The following is a 17679-nucleotide window of genomic DNA, read 5'->3' as shown; positions in this document are numbered from 1 at the left end:
GCCAAGTTCTGTTGAATACTTCTCATACTTTGAATTTCTCTGATCTCTTCTTCTGCCTCTTTGCTTTTAATGGTTCATGTGATTACATTGAGTCCACCTGGATAATGCAGGATAACCTCCTTATCTTAAAGTCAGCTGATTAATAACCTTACATCTTCAAAGTCCCTTTATAGTAGGACCTAGATTAGTGTCTGATGGAATAACTAGAGGATGGGATCTTGGAGGGACATCTTTAAAATTTTGCCTACCACCATCCATGTAATTTTTACATGATAAACTCTAACTCTGTTTAAACCTGGCTCTTAAACCCTTTCTTCAGCCTCTCAGTATGGCTGAAGAAAAACATTCAATGCTCTAACAGGGACATTCTGAATTTGTGATGGAAAACCTCAAGTAGGACTCAGCACAGCCCAACAATCATTTTGTATTTCCCTAGGAGGAATCAGCATATAGAAGATGTTTAAAACATTGGGACCAATGAGCTTAACTATAAACAGAATATTGATAGAAAACAGAAGAGAGCTGATGACAGTCCTGAGGAAGTCCAATTTTAGAGGTCAGGAAGAAGGAGAATCAAGCAAAAAAAACTGAAAAAGAACAGCCACAAGTACAAGTAGAAGAAAACTCAGGAGAGTATAGTGATCTAGCAGATAAATAAAGTGTCTTAAGAACAAGGGATTCATCAACTGTGTCAGATGCTGCTGAGAATTGGGAATTGTTCATTGGGTTTGGCATAGTGGAGGTCCATGGTGACCTTGAGAAGCAGAATATCGGTAAATGGTAGGAGCAAAGCCTGACTTGGATGAGTTGAGGAGAAAATAGTTATTGGGGAAGTAAAGTTAGCAAGAATAAACAACTTTCTAAGGAATTTTGCTATAAAGATGAACACAGAAATGGGGCAATGCTATAGGGTTTCATGGAATTTAAGAGCAGAGAAAGATTTGTTGGGAAGCAGAGGGGGGCATTTGTAATGACTACTAGTTGGTGTGAAAATCCAAAAGAGTCCACTTAGGGGGTGCCTGGGTGGCTCAGTCGTTAAGCATCTGTCTTTGGCTCAGGTCATGATCCCAGGGTCCTGGGATTGAGGCCCGCATTGGGCTCCCTGCTCAGCGGAAAGCCTGCTTCTTCCTCTTCCACTCCCCCTGCTTGTTTCCCTCTCTTGCTGTCTCTCTCTCTCTCTCTCAAATAAATAAATAAAATCTTAAAAAAAAAGAATCCACTTGGAAAATTTTAATTTCAGCTTTTCACTGTTAATATTTCCAAATTATTGAATACAGGGATACTTCCTTAGGTTTTTATGCATTACTGGACAAGCTCTAGCACAGTGTAGGGTAAGAAGGCTATAACATATCAAATTGTACCTGAGAGCCATACATCTTCACCACAACAAAGTCCAGGGAGGATTTTTTTTAAATGGGAGATATTTCTGCATTTTTGTACAGTGATGTTAGTGATGTAGTAAAGAGAGAAAAAGGGTGCAGAGGAGAAAGTATAATTGCAATTGGAAAGTCATAGAATAGGAAGAGGGGATGAGATTGAGCGCATTCTGGGAGGCTAATATTAAATTAAAGCAAGGAGTGAAATAGGAGCAGGGAAGCTGAGTATATTCATGAAAATGCAACAGATAACTAGATTTTATAATGGGGAAATACTGTAGTTTTCTTCTGATTGCTTTGAATCTTCCTCCCAGTGAAATAAGAGTTGAAGTTATCATCTGGATGTAGAATATGAATAGGGTTTTGAGGATCAGAAAAACATGTGAAATGCCAGCCATCTGGGGCAGTAGAAGCAACCCATCCCAGTCAGGCTTTGCCCCAACCATTTACTGATATTCCACTTCTCAAGGTCACCATGGACCTCCACTATGCCAAACCCAATGAACAATTCCCAATTTTCGGCAGCATCTGATACAGTTGATGAATCCCCTGTTCTTAAGACACCTTCTTATTTATCTTCTAGGTCACTATACTCTCCTGGGTTTTGTTGTACTTCCCTTTGGCTGTTCTTTTTCAGTTTCTTTTGCTTGATTCTCCTTCTTCCTGACCTCTAAACATTGGACTTCCTCAGGACTCAGTCATCAGCTCTCTTCTGTTCTCTATCAACATTCTATAGTTGAGCTCATTAGTCCCAATGTTTTAAACATCTTCTATATGCTGATGGCTCCCAATTTTAAATTTCTAGTTCTGACATATCCCTTGAGCATTAAACTCATTTACCAATTGCTTACTCAACATCTCCACTTGGTTGTCTAATAAGGTTCTCAGAATTAGTATGTCTAATATAAAACTCATGCTCCTCTCCATTTCCTCTCTCCCCTCCCCACCACAATTCACTTCTCTATCTGTTTCATCTTCGTCAATATTACAACAGTTCACCTACCTGCTCAGATCAAAACTGTATTAGTCAGGGTTCTTCACAAAGCATAACCAGTAAGATACGTAAACATATAGAAAAGATGTATTTTAAAGAATTATTAGCTCATGCAACTGTGAGGGCTGGCAAGTCTAAAATCTGCAGGAAAGGCCAATAGGCTAGAGACTCAGGGAGGGGTTGATGTTGTAACTTAAGTCCAAATGCAGTCAGGAGGCAGAATTCCTTCTACCTTAGGGGACCATAGTCTTTGCTCTTAAGGCCTTCAACTGATTGGAGCATACCACTCACACTATGAAGGGTAATCTGCTTTATTCAGAATCTACTGATTTAAATGATAATCATATTAATCATGTTAATGTTAATCTAAATTAAATTAAAATTTAAATGTTAATTTAAAAAAGTTTCTTCACTACAACATCTAGCCAAGAGGACATAAAATTAACCATCACGGTCCACCTCTTGTCAACTTGACATCCATATGCATCTTCTTAAACTATATTTAATCTCCAAATAAAGACCATAATAAGGTCATAATTCTAACATTATACAGATATCCTGTGTACAGCCAAAACACACTCATATTTTCCCTAGAAAAGGATGCAAAGTGCTTAGGTGATAATTCAGTTTTCTTCTTGATATCTTGTAATTAAATCCTGTGATATAAAGTGAATACATCTTATATGATAAAGAGATAAAAGGGGAAAAAACAAAGATATTATATATACATATATCATATATATTCATTTACATATATATATACACATATATACATACATATATATCCATATAGATATAGATATATATATATCATCTTTGGTGTCTATGCAGAGCTTGTGTCCAACCATCCTCAAAAAGTCATTATTTTCAGTTCTTCCTCATAGGAGGCCTGCAGGCAGCAGCCATGACACCCAGCTGGAATGGCATGATACTGAGGCCCCACTTCCACATGGCAGGGGCACATGGCCACATGGTTCAACCAGCTGGCACCAGGAGATTCACAGACACGAGGCCTGGCAAGCCAAGGCATGCTGCATTACCCCGTGCCCAGCATGCGGACCCACCTAGCCCATTGTAAAGTGTCCCACAGTAAGGTATCACACCAAAGTGCGAGCTGGCAGGGGCTTCAGCTTGGAAGAGTTAAGGGTGGCTGGCATCCACAAGAATGTGGCATGGGTCACTGGGATCTCAGTGGATCCAAAAAAGTAGAACAAGTCCATGGAATCCCTGCAGTCCAACATGCAGCAGCTGAAGGAGTACCACTCCAAGCTCATCCTCTTTGCCGGGAAGCCCTCTGTCCCCAAGAAGGGAGACAACTCTGATGAAGAACTCAAATTGGCTACCCAGCTAACAGGACTGGTCATGCCTCTGGGGAATGTCTAGAAGAAGGAGAAAGCCAGAGTCATTACAGAGGAGGAGAACTATGTCAAGGCCTTCACCAGTCTTGGCGTGGCCAGTGCCAATGTCTGGCTCTTTGGCATCTGGGCAAAAAAGCCCAAGGAAGCTACAGAACATCATGTTGAAAAGAAAAAATAAAGTGCCATTGGCAACTTGTAAAAAAAGAAAAGTCATTATTTTATTTTTCTCAATGCTCAGTCATCTTGATAAAACACCAAATATCCCTCTGGAATAGACTGGGAGAAACAATAGCAGTATACATTTTTGGCAGTGTAGTAGGGTCCTTTTTCAAGGGGAACTGGCCTCCCCTTCATTCAGTTCAAGGGGTCCTGAGTCTAAACTGGCTCAAGTTTAGGAATTAATTATGGGTCTGTGACTCTCTGCTTTTATGATTCAAATTTGACTTCTGTTCCTTTGACCTAGAACTCTCTGCTTACACAAATTAAGAATTTAGTAGACTTACCATGCATTTTACTCCTAGAAATATCATGATCAGCTAGCCAGTGCTGTAGCTCTCTGCAAATCATAATATTCTAATTGCTACTTTGATTCTGCTATCCATTAGAGCAACCATGACCACCTTGCCTTTGGTGATTAAATAGAACCACTTGGCCTTTGACACCTTGGGATTCAATTACTTCCACGGCATTTAGGTTTTCCAAGTCAGTGACAGCTGTTCCCACTATAATTTCTGACCTATAGAGAAAACAATCACAGAGTTCTTCAAGAATGTTGGGCCTCTCCTCACAAACTTACTGGTCATAGTCATATTGAAAAGTATGTCCTCTGTACCCTCCTAGGGTGGATGAGGAGATCTTAAGTGATAAATCCATTCTAACATTCCAATCTCCCTAAGCCTTTGAATCTCTTCCTCTGTAGTTTATCAAAGCAGTTCTGGTATTTCAGTTCATTTAGTGTAGACCACCTGTTTGTTCGTGTTTCAGGTAGCCAACCAACCAATCAGTTAGAGCTCTTACTAATCCCCTAAGCTGCAACATTAAATCCAGATCTCTGCTTATCAATAAATTCTGCCTGATCCAATTTTATGGCCCTTCCACCATTATGCCACACCTTTAAATATTGACTCCCACCCATATTTCCTGGATTTCTGCTTATAAAAATTGGAAAAATCATGTAGTTCTTGTGGAGTATACTACACCTCTTTATGGGTCACATTTTGTATGTCACCATTAGGGGTCTACAGGAACTTGAGTCCAGTGATAGATCTAGAAGCAAAGACAGTGGTGGGGGTGGTCCTGAAGAGAATCATCAGTGTCTTGCAAGGCAACTACCTCAGGGGAGACCATTACAATTTCTTTAGGCAGAGCAAGGTTAATATCCTCAGATGAGGATGGAGTGGCTGCTTCTACTGGCAAAGAAGACTCATGGGAGTTAAAGTGTTCAATGTCCCCAGCTTTATCAGGATCTTCCCATATTCCAATTTTCAGGATCTCATTCCTTCCCAATTTATGCCCTCACTTTAATAGCAGACACCCTGTGAGGTTGAAAATTCAATTTGCATTGTAATTCAACCACTTGCAGGATGAGACTCTGAGTTTGTTTCCAGCACTCTCAGCTCTTTGCTACAGGTGATAAGGGTTTCTTTCAGGACAGAATAGAAACTTTCAGGTCATTAACGTGGCATATGAGCTGGGAATTTGATTCCTAAACTCATCCTTCTTTTTCCTTGCTTGGTCCAGTGCAATTAGGAGCAACTAGCCAAAATCATACTCATTATTTTGATAAAAATGTTCTAAAATGTTAAATACATGGTCACTCAGAAACTTGCCTCATAAGTATTTGATTAGGAGTATCCGATGGTGATACTTTTGAATCTCTATTGTCACATCACACCACAGACTATCCGTGTTCTCTTCACCAATGGAAGTAGTCATTAGTGCTTTTGAATCTAATAAGATTAGAGAACCAATTTCAAACACTGGGCACACATAAAATCAAGCATTATAAAAACCTACAAGTCATCCTTGGTGTCTTTCACTCTTACTACATTAGATCCATCAGCTCCACTTTCAGTGTATATCCTGCCTCTTATCACTTATCATATTCAATATTATTGCCATCCTCATCAAAGCTATCATCATCTCTCACCTACACTCTTTATGCTTTCTTTGCTTTCACTCTGCCTCCTACCCCACTGGCCCCTTACCCTCTGAGTCCATTATTTATGCAGCAACCAAAATGTTTTATTTAAGACATAAATTTAATCATTTCACTCACCAGCCCCAAAACGCCAGTGGCTCCATCAAACTCAAAATAAAACTCAGACTTCCTATTGCTGTTTACAACTCTATGTAGTCTGACCCTGCCCCTTTCTCTTTGATTTTATTTCCATATTCACCAGCATTTTTACAAATTCCCTAATGTCCAACTGAAGGTGTTTTTGTTCCTTTTGCCTGGAAACCTCCCTTCCCCAATTTTCTTATGGCTCCATTTAGATCATTGCTCAGGAGTCATCTCTTTAAAGTCCTTTCAGGATCCCTCTATTTAAATTAACTTCATTATACATTATTCTCTTACTCTTATTAACATTTCTTCATTACTCTTATCACTGTATAGCATATCATCTATGTATTTGTTTAATGTCTGCCTTCCTAACCAGAATAAAACCTCCAAAAGGACAGGGGCTTGCCTGCCTTGTGTCCTGCCAAATCCCAAGACCCTAGAACTACCTCTAATGTGCAGTAATGCACAATCATATTTAACAAATAAATGAATAGTATTTATAGAGTACCCTAAGGTTAGTACTCATAAGGTTGTTTAGAGGGTTAAATTTGATAATATACATATGCCAAAGACTGCTAATAATCTTCTAATGTCAATTCTTCCTTCCTTCTTTCCTGAGAATCCCCAACTTTTATTTAGTCACATGGCTTCCCAGAATAAAGACTCCATTTCCATCCCTTCCACATGGTGATGCTGAGCCAGTACCCACACCTGGTATCAGGCTGCAACCTCTGTTGTTCTTGCTACCTCCTGACCTCCCATTGCCTCTGGACCATGGATCCCCACAGAGTGAATGAGCTTCAGGCCTTGGTGAAAATGTGTAAGCAGGATCCGATCATTCTGTACACCAAGGAAATGTGCTTCCTGTCAGAGTGGGTGGAGAGCATGGTGGGTAAAATGTCACCTGCTGCTCATAAAACTAAATCAGAAGACAATATCAAGGAAGAAAAAACAGTAATAAGGTGGAGGAAAACATAAAGACAGACGAACCATCAAGTGAGGAAAGTGGTCTAGAAATTGACAATGAAAGTGTGATTGAACTCTCCTGATCCCCTCAAGAAATGGGAGATGTGTGCCTGGGTGGCTGTTGGTTAAGTGACTGCCTTTGGCTCAGGTCATGATCCTGGAGTCCCAGTATCAAGTCCCACATCCGGCTCCCCGCTCAGTGGGGAGTCTGCTTCTCCCTCTGACCCTCCGCCTTCTTGTGCTCTCTCTCTCTCACTCTCTCTCTCAAATAAATAAATCTTTTTTTTAAAAGATTTTATTTATTTATTTGACAGAGAGAGACACAGCGAGAGAAGGAACACAATCAGGGGAGTGGGAGATGGAGAAGCAGGCTTCCCACTGAGCAGGGAGCCCGATGTGGGGCTTGATCCCAGGACCTGGGATCATGACCTGAGCCGAAGGCAGATGCTTAACGACTGAGCCATCCAGGTGCCCCTCAGATAAATAAAATCTTAAAAAAAAAAAGAAATGGGAGATGAAAATGTAGAGCTAACCGAGGAAATGATGGATCAGGCAAATGATAAAAAATAGTGGCTGCCATTGATGCCCTAAGTGATGGTGAACTACAGAAAGCCATTGACTTGTTCACAGGTGCCATCAGGCTGAATCCTCTCTTGGCCAGTCTGTATGCCAAGAGAGTCAGTGTCTTCATCAAATTACAGAGGCCAAATGCTGCCATCTGAGACTGTGACAGAGCTATTGAAATAAATCCTGATTCAGCTCAGCCTTATGAGTGGTGAGGGAAAGCACACAGACTTCTGGGCCATTGGGAAGAAGCAGCACATGATCCTGCCCATGCTTGTAAACTGGATTATGAAGAAGATGCTCATGCATGCTGAAAGAAGTTCAACTAAGGGCCCTGAAAATTGCTGAACATGTGATAAAGAATGAGCAAAAATGTGAAGAGCAGGAAATCAAATAAAGAATAGAAAGGGTTAAGAAGGCTTGGGAAGAACAGGAGACAGCCCAGAGAGAGGAAGAAGCCAGAGGACAATCAGGAGCTCCGGATGGCTCTTTCCCAGGTGACTTTCCTGGAGGATTGCCTGGAATGGAAGGGGGCATGCCTGGAGTGGCAGGGATGCCTGGGCTCAATGAAATTCTTAGTGATTCAGAGATTCTTACAGCCAGGCAGGATCCAGAAGTTATGGTGGCCTTCCAGCATGTGGCCCAGAAACCAGCAAATATGTCAAAATATCAGAGCAACCCAAAGGTTATGAATCTCATTAGTAAATTGTCAGCCAAATGCCCCTCTGACAAATAAAGCCCTTGCTGAAGGAAGAGCAACTTTGATCACCTAATGGACATCACAGTAATTCAAACAAGTGTACCTCTGAACTTCTCATGGAGAAAGCTAGGGTACTGTGAAGACAATCCCTACCCTCTGCCCCACATGCAAGTGAAACACTTTATAGTGGTTTACCATTAGGGTAATGGTAATGTTCTCTTACTATGAATTACAAACTTTAAACACTTTTAAATCTTCAAAATATTTAAAAACAATTTAAAAGTATATGTTAATTCCTACAATTTTTATTTTATTTATTTATTTTTACTAATCATTTCAGTTTTTTCCTTTGGATTAATTGGGCAAGGAAGATACTTCAGTATGGAAGATTTATTGCTTAGAGGGAAATAAAGGTTTATTAGTGGGAGGCAAATATAACATTTAAATACACAAAGTTTGGGGCGCCTGGGTGGCTCAGTTGGTTAAGCGACTGCCTTCGCCTCGGGTCATAATCCTGGAGTCCCGGGATCGAGTCCCGCATCGGGCTTCCTGCTTGGCAGGGAGTCTGCTTCTCCCTCTGACCCTCCTCCCTCTCATGCTCTCTGTCTCTCATTCTGTCTCAAATAAATAAATAAAAAATCTTTAAAAAAAAAAATACACAAAGTTTGAGTTGAATATATGGTTTCTGAGGCATTTTGACTTGTCTTTTAAAATGCTTTATTTATTTATTTTTTTAAGATTTTATTTATTTATTTGACAGAGAGAGACACAGTGAGAGAGGGAACACAAACAGGGGGAGTGGGAGAAAGAGAAGCAGGCTTCCCGCGGAGCGTGGAGCCCGATGCGGGGCTCGATCCCAGGACCCCGGGACCATGACCTGAGCCGAAGGCAGACGCTTAACGCCTGAGCCACCCAGGCGCCCCTTGGGACTCTGCATTTTATTTTATTATTTTTTTTTTAAAGATTTATTTATTTATTTATTTATTTATTTATTTATTTATTTGACAGAGAGAGACATAGCGAGAGAGGGAACACAAGCAGGGGGAGTGGGAGAGGGAGAAGCAGGCCTCCCACTGAGCAGGGAGCCCAATGTGGGGCTCAATCCCAGGACCCTGGGATCATGACCTGAGCCGAAGGCAGATGCTTAACCGACTGAGCCACCCAGGCGCCCCATGCTTTATTTTTTTAAACATGATTTAGTTCAATAAAACCATTGGGACTACCAGTATTGCAGTAGGACCTGGATTGGTACTAGAAGTACTTGGTGGGGCAGCAGCAATCTTACTACTACTTTTATATAGCATGTGCCCTTGTGCAGATGCATTTAAATCTTACACTGTGGTGAAGGGATGATTTTTATAATGCTGCAGTGGAATTGGATTAATTAGCTGTGTTCTTGTCTGATATGGAAAATAAATGTTTCACATTATTTCCACAAAAAAAGACTCCATTTTCCACCATGCCTTTCAATCAAGATTGATCATGTGACTAATTCCAGCCAATATGGCATAAGCAAAGTTCCACTTGAAACTTCTGAGAAGAGATCTTAAAAGAAGCGAGTGGAGAAGAGGAGTTTGCCCCCCTTCTCTTTCTTTGTTGACAGCAATTTAGGTATGATGGGTCTCCAGAAGCTCTAACATCCATCTTGAAGCATGAGATGACCTTCAGAATAGAGGTTGACAATGGAGGATCACAAGATACAAAGACCCTGGATTTTTGCTACCACAGAGTGACATATTACGTCCAGACCTACTGCCTCTGAACCTCTTGAATGTGAACAAAAAGTAGAATACTTTCATTTTTAATTCATTGGTATTTTGAGGTTTTCTGTTTCTTGCAACCACACCTACTCCTAACATTTTTAACATGTAAATTAACCAAGACAAACTTTGGATCATAATAAACCCTCAAAAATATTATCTTTTACTTGGTATTATCATCATTGCTTTATTTTTTTTTTTCTGTTTCTGTATCTCCTTGTTAGCATTGTGGTTGTTGTTAAATGCTATGTACTATACCAAATTTTAGGGATATGGACAAGAATAAGATAGAGCTTTGAGTTAAAGGACATTGTGGTTTGGGAGCATAGAAATAAAATTACAATACAACATGTAATGTGCTTTAATGTTTTAATAAAAACATGCTATGGGAATACATAGGAAGAAGAGCATAAGTCTTCCAGGAGGAGTAGAGGCAGATTCATTGCAGAGGACATAAATCTTGAAACAATATGTAAATATGTGTAGTGCCTATCACGAGGACAGAAGGTTGGGAGGGAGAAAAGCAAGAGGAATGACCGCATATGGGTTTCCCTAATTGGTGAGCAGGAGTAATTTGGATCTTACAAAAAAAAAAAGAGAGAGAGAGAAGAAAAAGAAAAAAAAAGTTTTGTTTTGTTTCATTTTGTTTTGTTTTGTTTTTGCCTCTAAGAAAGCCAAGTCTCTTATCTTACCCAATACTTCATTGCAAATGTGAGGTCACTGTATTAAAAACAAACAAACAAACAAACAAAAAACATTAGCATCAAGGAGTTTGAATAAAAGATAAGTTAATATCTTAGAAAGCAAAGAGGTGATCTCCAGATGGAACTTATATAACCACGACTATTAAAATAAATCATAATGACATATCTTAGGTTGAAATTATTGGGGGATAGAGGTGGGGGGAAGAGGTGAGGAGGTGTCAGGACAGAATATACAAATGTATAAAATTAGAAAGTTCCTCTGAGTGGAAGATAGCCACTTAAGGTTCTTAAGGCAACAATTTTTAAAGTAGTTTCTAAAAATTACACTGTAAGTATTCCCTAGTCTATTCCTTATATTGACAAGCAATAAGGAGCTTAGGATGTGTTCATTTGACTTTCATTTTCAGGGCAATTTCTGTATAAATTTCAGAATCCTCATCCTGCCTTCACTGGATGTTTTTATAGTGCAAGTCAGAGGGTAAGGGAAGGAGCACTAAGATAACAAAACAAGGATGGACAGTTTGAGATTTCCTCCTTAAGACAACCTCACTGCTGTAACCTCAACACTTGTGCTGATTCCTAATTTGGACCCTCAGGATTCTTGACCTTGTCCATTTAACCTCCTAAAACTAAGCTGACCTTAAATTTGCTCCTGAAATTTCCCATACCTCTAACACTAGATTTAGCATGTGCTCACAGCTTCTCTAATACGGACTCTTGATTTTTTTTTATCTTAATACTCTCTCCCATTGGCAAATTATTTTAAATGTAATTTTTAACATGCCTTAGAGTCAAGTGCATTTCTTTTTTTTTTTTTTTTAAACAATTTTATGGTTTTTTTTTTTTTTAAAGATTTTATTTATTTATTTGAGACAGAAAGAATGAGAGACAGAGAGCACATGAGAGGGGGGAGAGTCAGAGGGAGAAGCAGGCTCCCTGCCGAGCAGGGAGCCCGATGCGGGACTCGATCCAGGGACTCCAGGATCATGACCTGAGCCGAAAGCAGTCGCTTAACCAACTGAGCCACCCAGGCGCCCAGAGTCAAGTGCATTTCTATACAAACAACACACCTCTGAAAATACAATGGAAATCTATTGAAAACTATTAGTTGATCTATAAAAGTCTGATTTACAGATTTTAAATGTCAAGAATGACTGTAAAATAAAAATGAAACAAAATAAACAAAGCAAACCAACAAAAATACTCCACAAGGCAACTCTTAAAGGAATTGATTTCTGAGACTGAAGAGGAAAAGGAAAATAACATTTGCTTAATATGAATCTATTATAATGTATCCTTCACCTCAGCTTCTCTTTGCCACACTCTAAAGCAGCAACCCTTTTTACTGACCGTATAATTCAAATCTTTCTTTGGAGAAATATGCTATAGTTGGTAATCACATGCATTCTAAAACATCTCATTTTATGCCACCCAAATGCATGATTTACTCTGAATGATAAATATGGCTATGAAATGGAGTGTTTCCGGCATTCACAGATCAAATGTAACTAGGGAGAGATAACTCAGATGCATCCTGATGTTTTATATTTCCACGCACTATTATTTGCTTCACACCATATGTCACAATAACACAAAAATGTGATAAAGTAGAACAGCCCAGTGGTTTTCTCTTCCAACATCTGGTCTTCTGAGGAAGTCTAGCACTTTAGAGATTCATGTTTAAATCCCCAGATAGGTGGGATAATCAAATGCCTTGGTGAGAGGAAGCAAAGGGAGTGCTGGAAAGTCTTCTTATTATCAAATTGGCATCAGTGAATACTGTGATCATCTCAAGTGAATTAAACAAACAGACCTAGTAGTCCAGTGGACCCTCCCTGGAAAGCCACACACAAAGTCCATTCCCAGAGCAGTAAAGAGAACCAGATGTCAGCCTTTTAAATGGTGGCCATCCGTCAAGCCTTCTGACTCTTCATTTTGTTCAAAGCAGTCCAGCCCTGGAGGGTCCACAGCTACCTAAGGAACAATGGCAAAATCATCTTCCTAAAGCTGGCTTGGCCAGTCTCCACAGAAAAAGACCAAGACCACATCAGCTAAATTGATGGGATTTGCAACACATGCTTGTGTCTCCAATCCTTTAAAAAAAAAAAAAAGATGGTGAAAATATGCTTTCATATTTCCTACTCCCCTGCAGGAATAAATTAGCTATATTTGTTCTCTTCATTTCCTCACATGCTTCTTGTTCTTTATGTGGACACAATGTGGCTACCAGCCTTACCATTTCAAAGAAGCTACCCACTGAGTTCCCAAACAGCCACCATATAAGCGAAACTTCACATACCCTTTCTATCTTTGTTTTGCTTCACCACAGCACTTATTATTGTTGGCTGCTCTCTCCTTCTGGGAAGAATTTTTCCTGCATGAAATGTCCACCTCTCTGCTTTTCTAATCACTCTCTTTAAATCTTTTTTTTTTTTTATGTCTTTACTTTTTCTAGACACTCAAATTTTGATGTTTAGCAAACCTTTATCTTAGGCTTTCTTTCTGTCTACATCTCTTCCTGGGTGATCTAAATCTCTATCAAAATTCCAGGTCCTAATCATCCCTGTGCTGCTTGTGCTGATATCCTTTGCTCTTCAGGTCTCTTGTCCACCCCTCTCTACTCTGTTCTGTGCAGCAGGAAGCTGATCTCTTATGAACTGCGTCATCGGTTCTTTGGCTGGTGGCTTGCTTTTGTCGAGGAAGATAACCAGCAGGAAATTAGATAACAGAAGGAGAGAGTCAAGATACCAATATTTTTCTGGCTCCTTTCCTGCCAGGCTCTGGGTTAGCAGTGGTTGCATTTCTTTATCAGAGACCATTCCTGTTAGGCAGATTTCTTCTATAGGTATAGGTCTTGGAGATTCCAAGCTTCTCCTTTCCCTCTCCCCTCAAGCCGAGAGGTGGTAGCTGCTTTCAGTTGTTGCTCATTCCAGAGGACTTCCTCACTCTTGCTGTGTTCCTGAACCTAGTCAACAGCTTTGTAAATAGTTTATTCATTAAGGTCTTTTCTTGTGACCTCTTTCCAATATGACATCTATTTGCTGCCAAAACTCTGACCCACACTCTGAAATTACCCTCATCTGTATCTCAAGTCCATCTTTCTTGCCTGAGATCGAGATCCAAAGAACTGACCACTGTGCCCAAAAAGAGGCCCATTTGGATTTTCTAGAGTATTTAAATACTAACATGGACATCAATGAACACACGAGCTTCTCCTCTTCTTTCTCTGTATTTCCCTTTACAGGAAATGACATTTGCTATTTTCAAGCCAGAAACATGGAAGTCACCTTTAGCCCCCTCTTTCCTTCAGTTCTAATTTTCTAATGAAATACTAAGTTTTACTAAGTCTGATCTAAATATTTCTTGAACCCATCCATTTCCTCCATTCTCATTGCTTTTATGCTAAACTAGACTAACTCCAACTTTTGTCTGGTCTCCCCTATGGTAACATTTTCCATAGCAAAGCCAGAGTGATCTTTCCAAAAGGCAAATTTCATTATGTCAAAACTCTATTTAAAAACCCTTAAAATGGATTTCCATTGCCCTTGGATAAAATCTGGGCTTCTTTCCATGGTTATGTGCTTACCCACTACCTGATCCATGCTCTGATGTAACATCTATTACATTTTATTGTAATTTGTTGTTTAAATGTTACCTGCCTCCATTAGAGTGAAGGTCCACAGGTTAGGTGTTCAGATTGAATTGTATTCCTCTAAAATTTATATGTTGAAGTTCTAATTCCCAGTACCTCAGAATGTGACCTTATTTGGAAATAGAGTCATTGCATATGTGATTAGTTAAGATGAGGTCATACTAGAGTAGGGTGGGTCTCTAATCCAATATGACTGGTGACCTTATAAAAAGAGGAATTTGGACACAAACACAGACACATGTACAGGGAAGGTGACTGAAGAAACATGGGGAGAAGATGTCCATATACAAGCCAAGAAAAGAAGCCCGGAACAGATCCTTCCCTCACAGCCCTTAGAAGGATTTAATGCATCAACACCTTCATTTTAGACTTCTAGCCTCCAAAACTATGAGACGATCAATTTCTGCTGTTTAAGCCACCCAGTTGTGATACTTTTTTACAGCAGCTCTAGCAAAATAATACAGCAGGGAACATGTCTGTCTTAATTATTGTGGTACCCCAAGTCTCTGACAGTGTCTCAAACATACACAGTAGGTATTCTATAAATATTTATTGAATGATTGAATGAATTCCTGTAATTACTGTGAAGCAAAATTATATATTGGGCAGGTAGTTCAGACCAATGTGATGGAGCTTAATTATTGAAGTATCAAGAATATCTAATTAAAACCTGATCCCAAGTTGAAAATTTAAGGACGATGATTTAGTCAAGCCCATCACATTCTAATAATAATTAAGCAGGAAAATAGAGTAAATTTTCCATCAGAAAAAGAAAAAAATGCTGAGGGTCATTACTCAGAATAATAACTTATTTTTAAAGTAAAGTAAAATGAAATCAAATAAAATGCCATATCAACTTTACCTTATTCCTTTCACAAGCCCTTTAGATTTTACTTATCTAAATAATAGAGAGTCATTATAGTCAATAGGGACTTAAGCATAGAGGGTGGAAGAGTTTGAATAGGTCCTTTGTCATTTTTACTTATATCTGAGGCACCAGGCAAGGAAGGTTATTTAGTTGCTACTTTTTTTTTTTTTTAAGATTTTATTTATTCATTTGAGACACAGAGATACAGAGAGGAGAGAGAAAGCATGAGCAGGGAGAGGGAGAAGCAAGCTCCTCTCTGAGCCAGGAGCCGGATGTGGGGCTCGATCCCAGGGCCCTGGGATCATGACCTGAGTCGAAGATAGACGTTTAACCATCTGAGCCACCCAGGTGCCCCTAGTTGCTACTTTTTGAGTTTATCTTTTCCTAAGTCAAACCTGAGAGTTTCAACACCCTCAACAGAGTACGTATGGCCTGAAGTTCAGAAACCCTGTTAAATTTTCATGAACCTGAATTGAATATATTGGTTTATTCAGCTTTCCTTGGTGTTCCTAAGGTTCAGATGGTTCAGCTGAGGCATGGCATGTGGATTTCTTAATGAATAGTGAATTTGTAAGTTTGTATGTACTTTAAAAAACATATCTCTTAACCCAATATCACATGTTAAACTTAGCTAATATCTTGGAAATCAGAGCCTCCTTGGTATTTGGGGCACCACAGGTTGGCATTTCACAAATGAAATAGTCCTCTTGTAATTAAATAAAGACTAGTCATGATGATAAGTGGTGAATATAATTTGAATTAAATTATATTCTGAATGGTTAAGTCTAGAAAAATCAGCAGCCTAATAAAACTGATTAGTATTGACTTTGTACTTGGTGACATCTACGATCTCTTCCAATTTTTATTCTTGAGGTATAAAGTCACATACATGACATTGGTGCATGTCTTATGAAATGTCATCAAGCTTCTGCCTTCAAAGAATTGAGAATACTTGAATTTGGCCACTTTTAATAGCATTTCTTTCTTATTAACTGTTGTTTTGTACATCCAAATCACGAATCAAGCCATTAAGGGCATTTGTTGTTTACCATGTTATACTAAGGTGACTCTGTAACCCCAGTCAAGTTCTCCATGAAGAGAAGCTAAATGATCAGAACCTTGCACTTTCTTTAAATAATGAATCTGTTCACAGCATGTGGCCACCTCTCAAGCAGAGAGGTCTTCACTTACTGGCATATTTTTGGCCTATATCCTGAACTCTGTCACCTCATCTGAACTGGAATTCTTTTTCCTAATATGTTGTTTGAATCATCATTTTCTTTTTTTTTTTTTTTTCATTTTTTTTTCCCATTTTTTTTTATTCTTATGTTAATCCCCATACATTACATCATTAGTTCTAGATGAAGTGTTCCATGATTCATTGTTCGTGCACAACACCCAGTGCTCCATGCAGAACGTGCCCTCCTCAATACCCACCACCAGGCCAACCCAGAATCATCATTTTCTTGAGCACTGGAGGCCCTTGCTCTGATGACTAACAATGATTTCTGCCATCACATTTGGCTTCTATCCCCAGGTATGGCCTGCACATGGTCCCTCATATGGTAACACCCTTCTTCTAGCCATGTAGATCTCACTCTTACCTTGAACAATGCAGATCCCTACACCTCATCACACCATTGCCCTTGTAAGCCAGAGATTTCTACAGTCCAGGAAATGGGAAATCAGATGATAATGAAAGATGTATAGTTTGCCTTTGTTACTAATCCAGGGTTCCCTTATCTCTATTCATGGATGCTTAGAATCCTGGTTCACAAACTCATGGAGATATGTTGGTGCCATGATGGTTGCTCCATGGACTCCTACCTGAGTCAGAGTGTATCATTTAAAAAAGTTTATAAATATTTCAGAATGCTTCTTCCATCATCAAAATATTTTATAATCTTCTCCCTGTTTCAGTCTTCTATCATCATAGCAATTAGAAGACTGATTAGTACCACTGCTACCTGGAACATGAATTCAGAGATAATTGTCCTTGAAAATCTTCTGGTTTAATCCTTGTTTGAGCCAGTAGAAATTTGGTTTTCTATTACTTGCAAATAAATGATTTCTAGCAAGTCATTTAATTCAATCTTTCATATCAAAGAAACTTTTACCTTATTTTAAAATTTTAAGAGTTAGGGGAAGAAGACAAAGACAAAGGAGAAGAGCAGAAAAGGAATTTGAATGACTAATTGAAAATGTCTTGTGTCTCTGAAACACCAGGACCACGTTCACAGACTTTGCAATTTTGTCACATTAAGAATCCTCAAGTGCTCATGATTCAGCTGATGTTTTCAGGTAGCTTGTCCAGGTATCCATGAAGCAATCATTAAATCATTATATCTAGTCAGCATGAAATAAAATTATTGTTTTTAAAGATCCTTAAATATTCTTAATTCTGAGCATTTGGAGTTTAAAAAATATATCCCAAGAATAAATTGTTTTTGAGC

General features: G+C 39.1%; 2 pseudogenes; both read left to right on the top strand.

The window, feature by feature from the left end:
• Positions 1–3274: 3274 nt before the first annotated feature.
• Positions 3275–3906, top strand: LOC102741277 (large ribosomal subunit protein eL13 pseudogene; annotated as a pseudogene).
• Positions 3907–6729: 2823 nt separating this feature from the next.
• Positions 6730–8278, top strand: LOC102742181 (hsc70-interacting protein pseudogene; annotated as a pseudogene).
• Positions 8279–17679: the final 9401 nt, after the last annotated feature.

Source organism: Leptonychotes weddellii, chromosome 9 (assembly GCF_054177405.1).
Source record: "Leptonychotes weddellii isolate Sample4059 chromosome 9, ASM5417740v2, whole genome shotgun sequence".
NCBI lineage: Eukaryota > Metazoa > Chordata > Mammalia > Carnivora > Phocidae > Leptonychotes > Leptonychotes weddellii.
The sequence above is the reverse complement of the archived record's forward strand: the minus strand, read 5'-3'. Positions and strand labels throughout refer to the sequence as shown.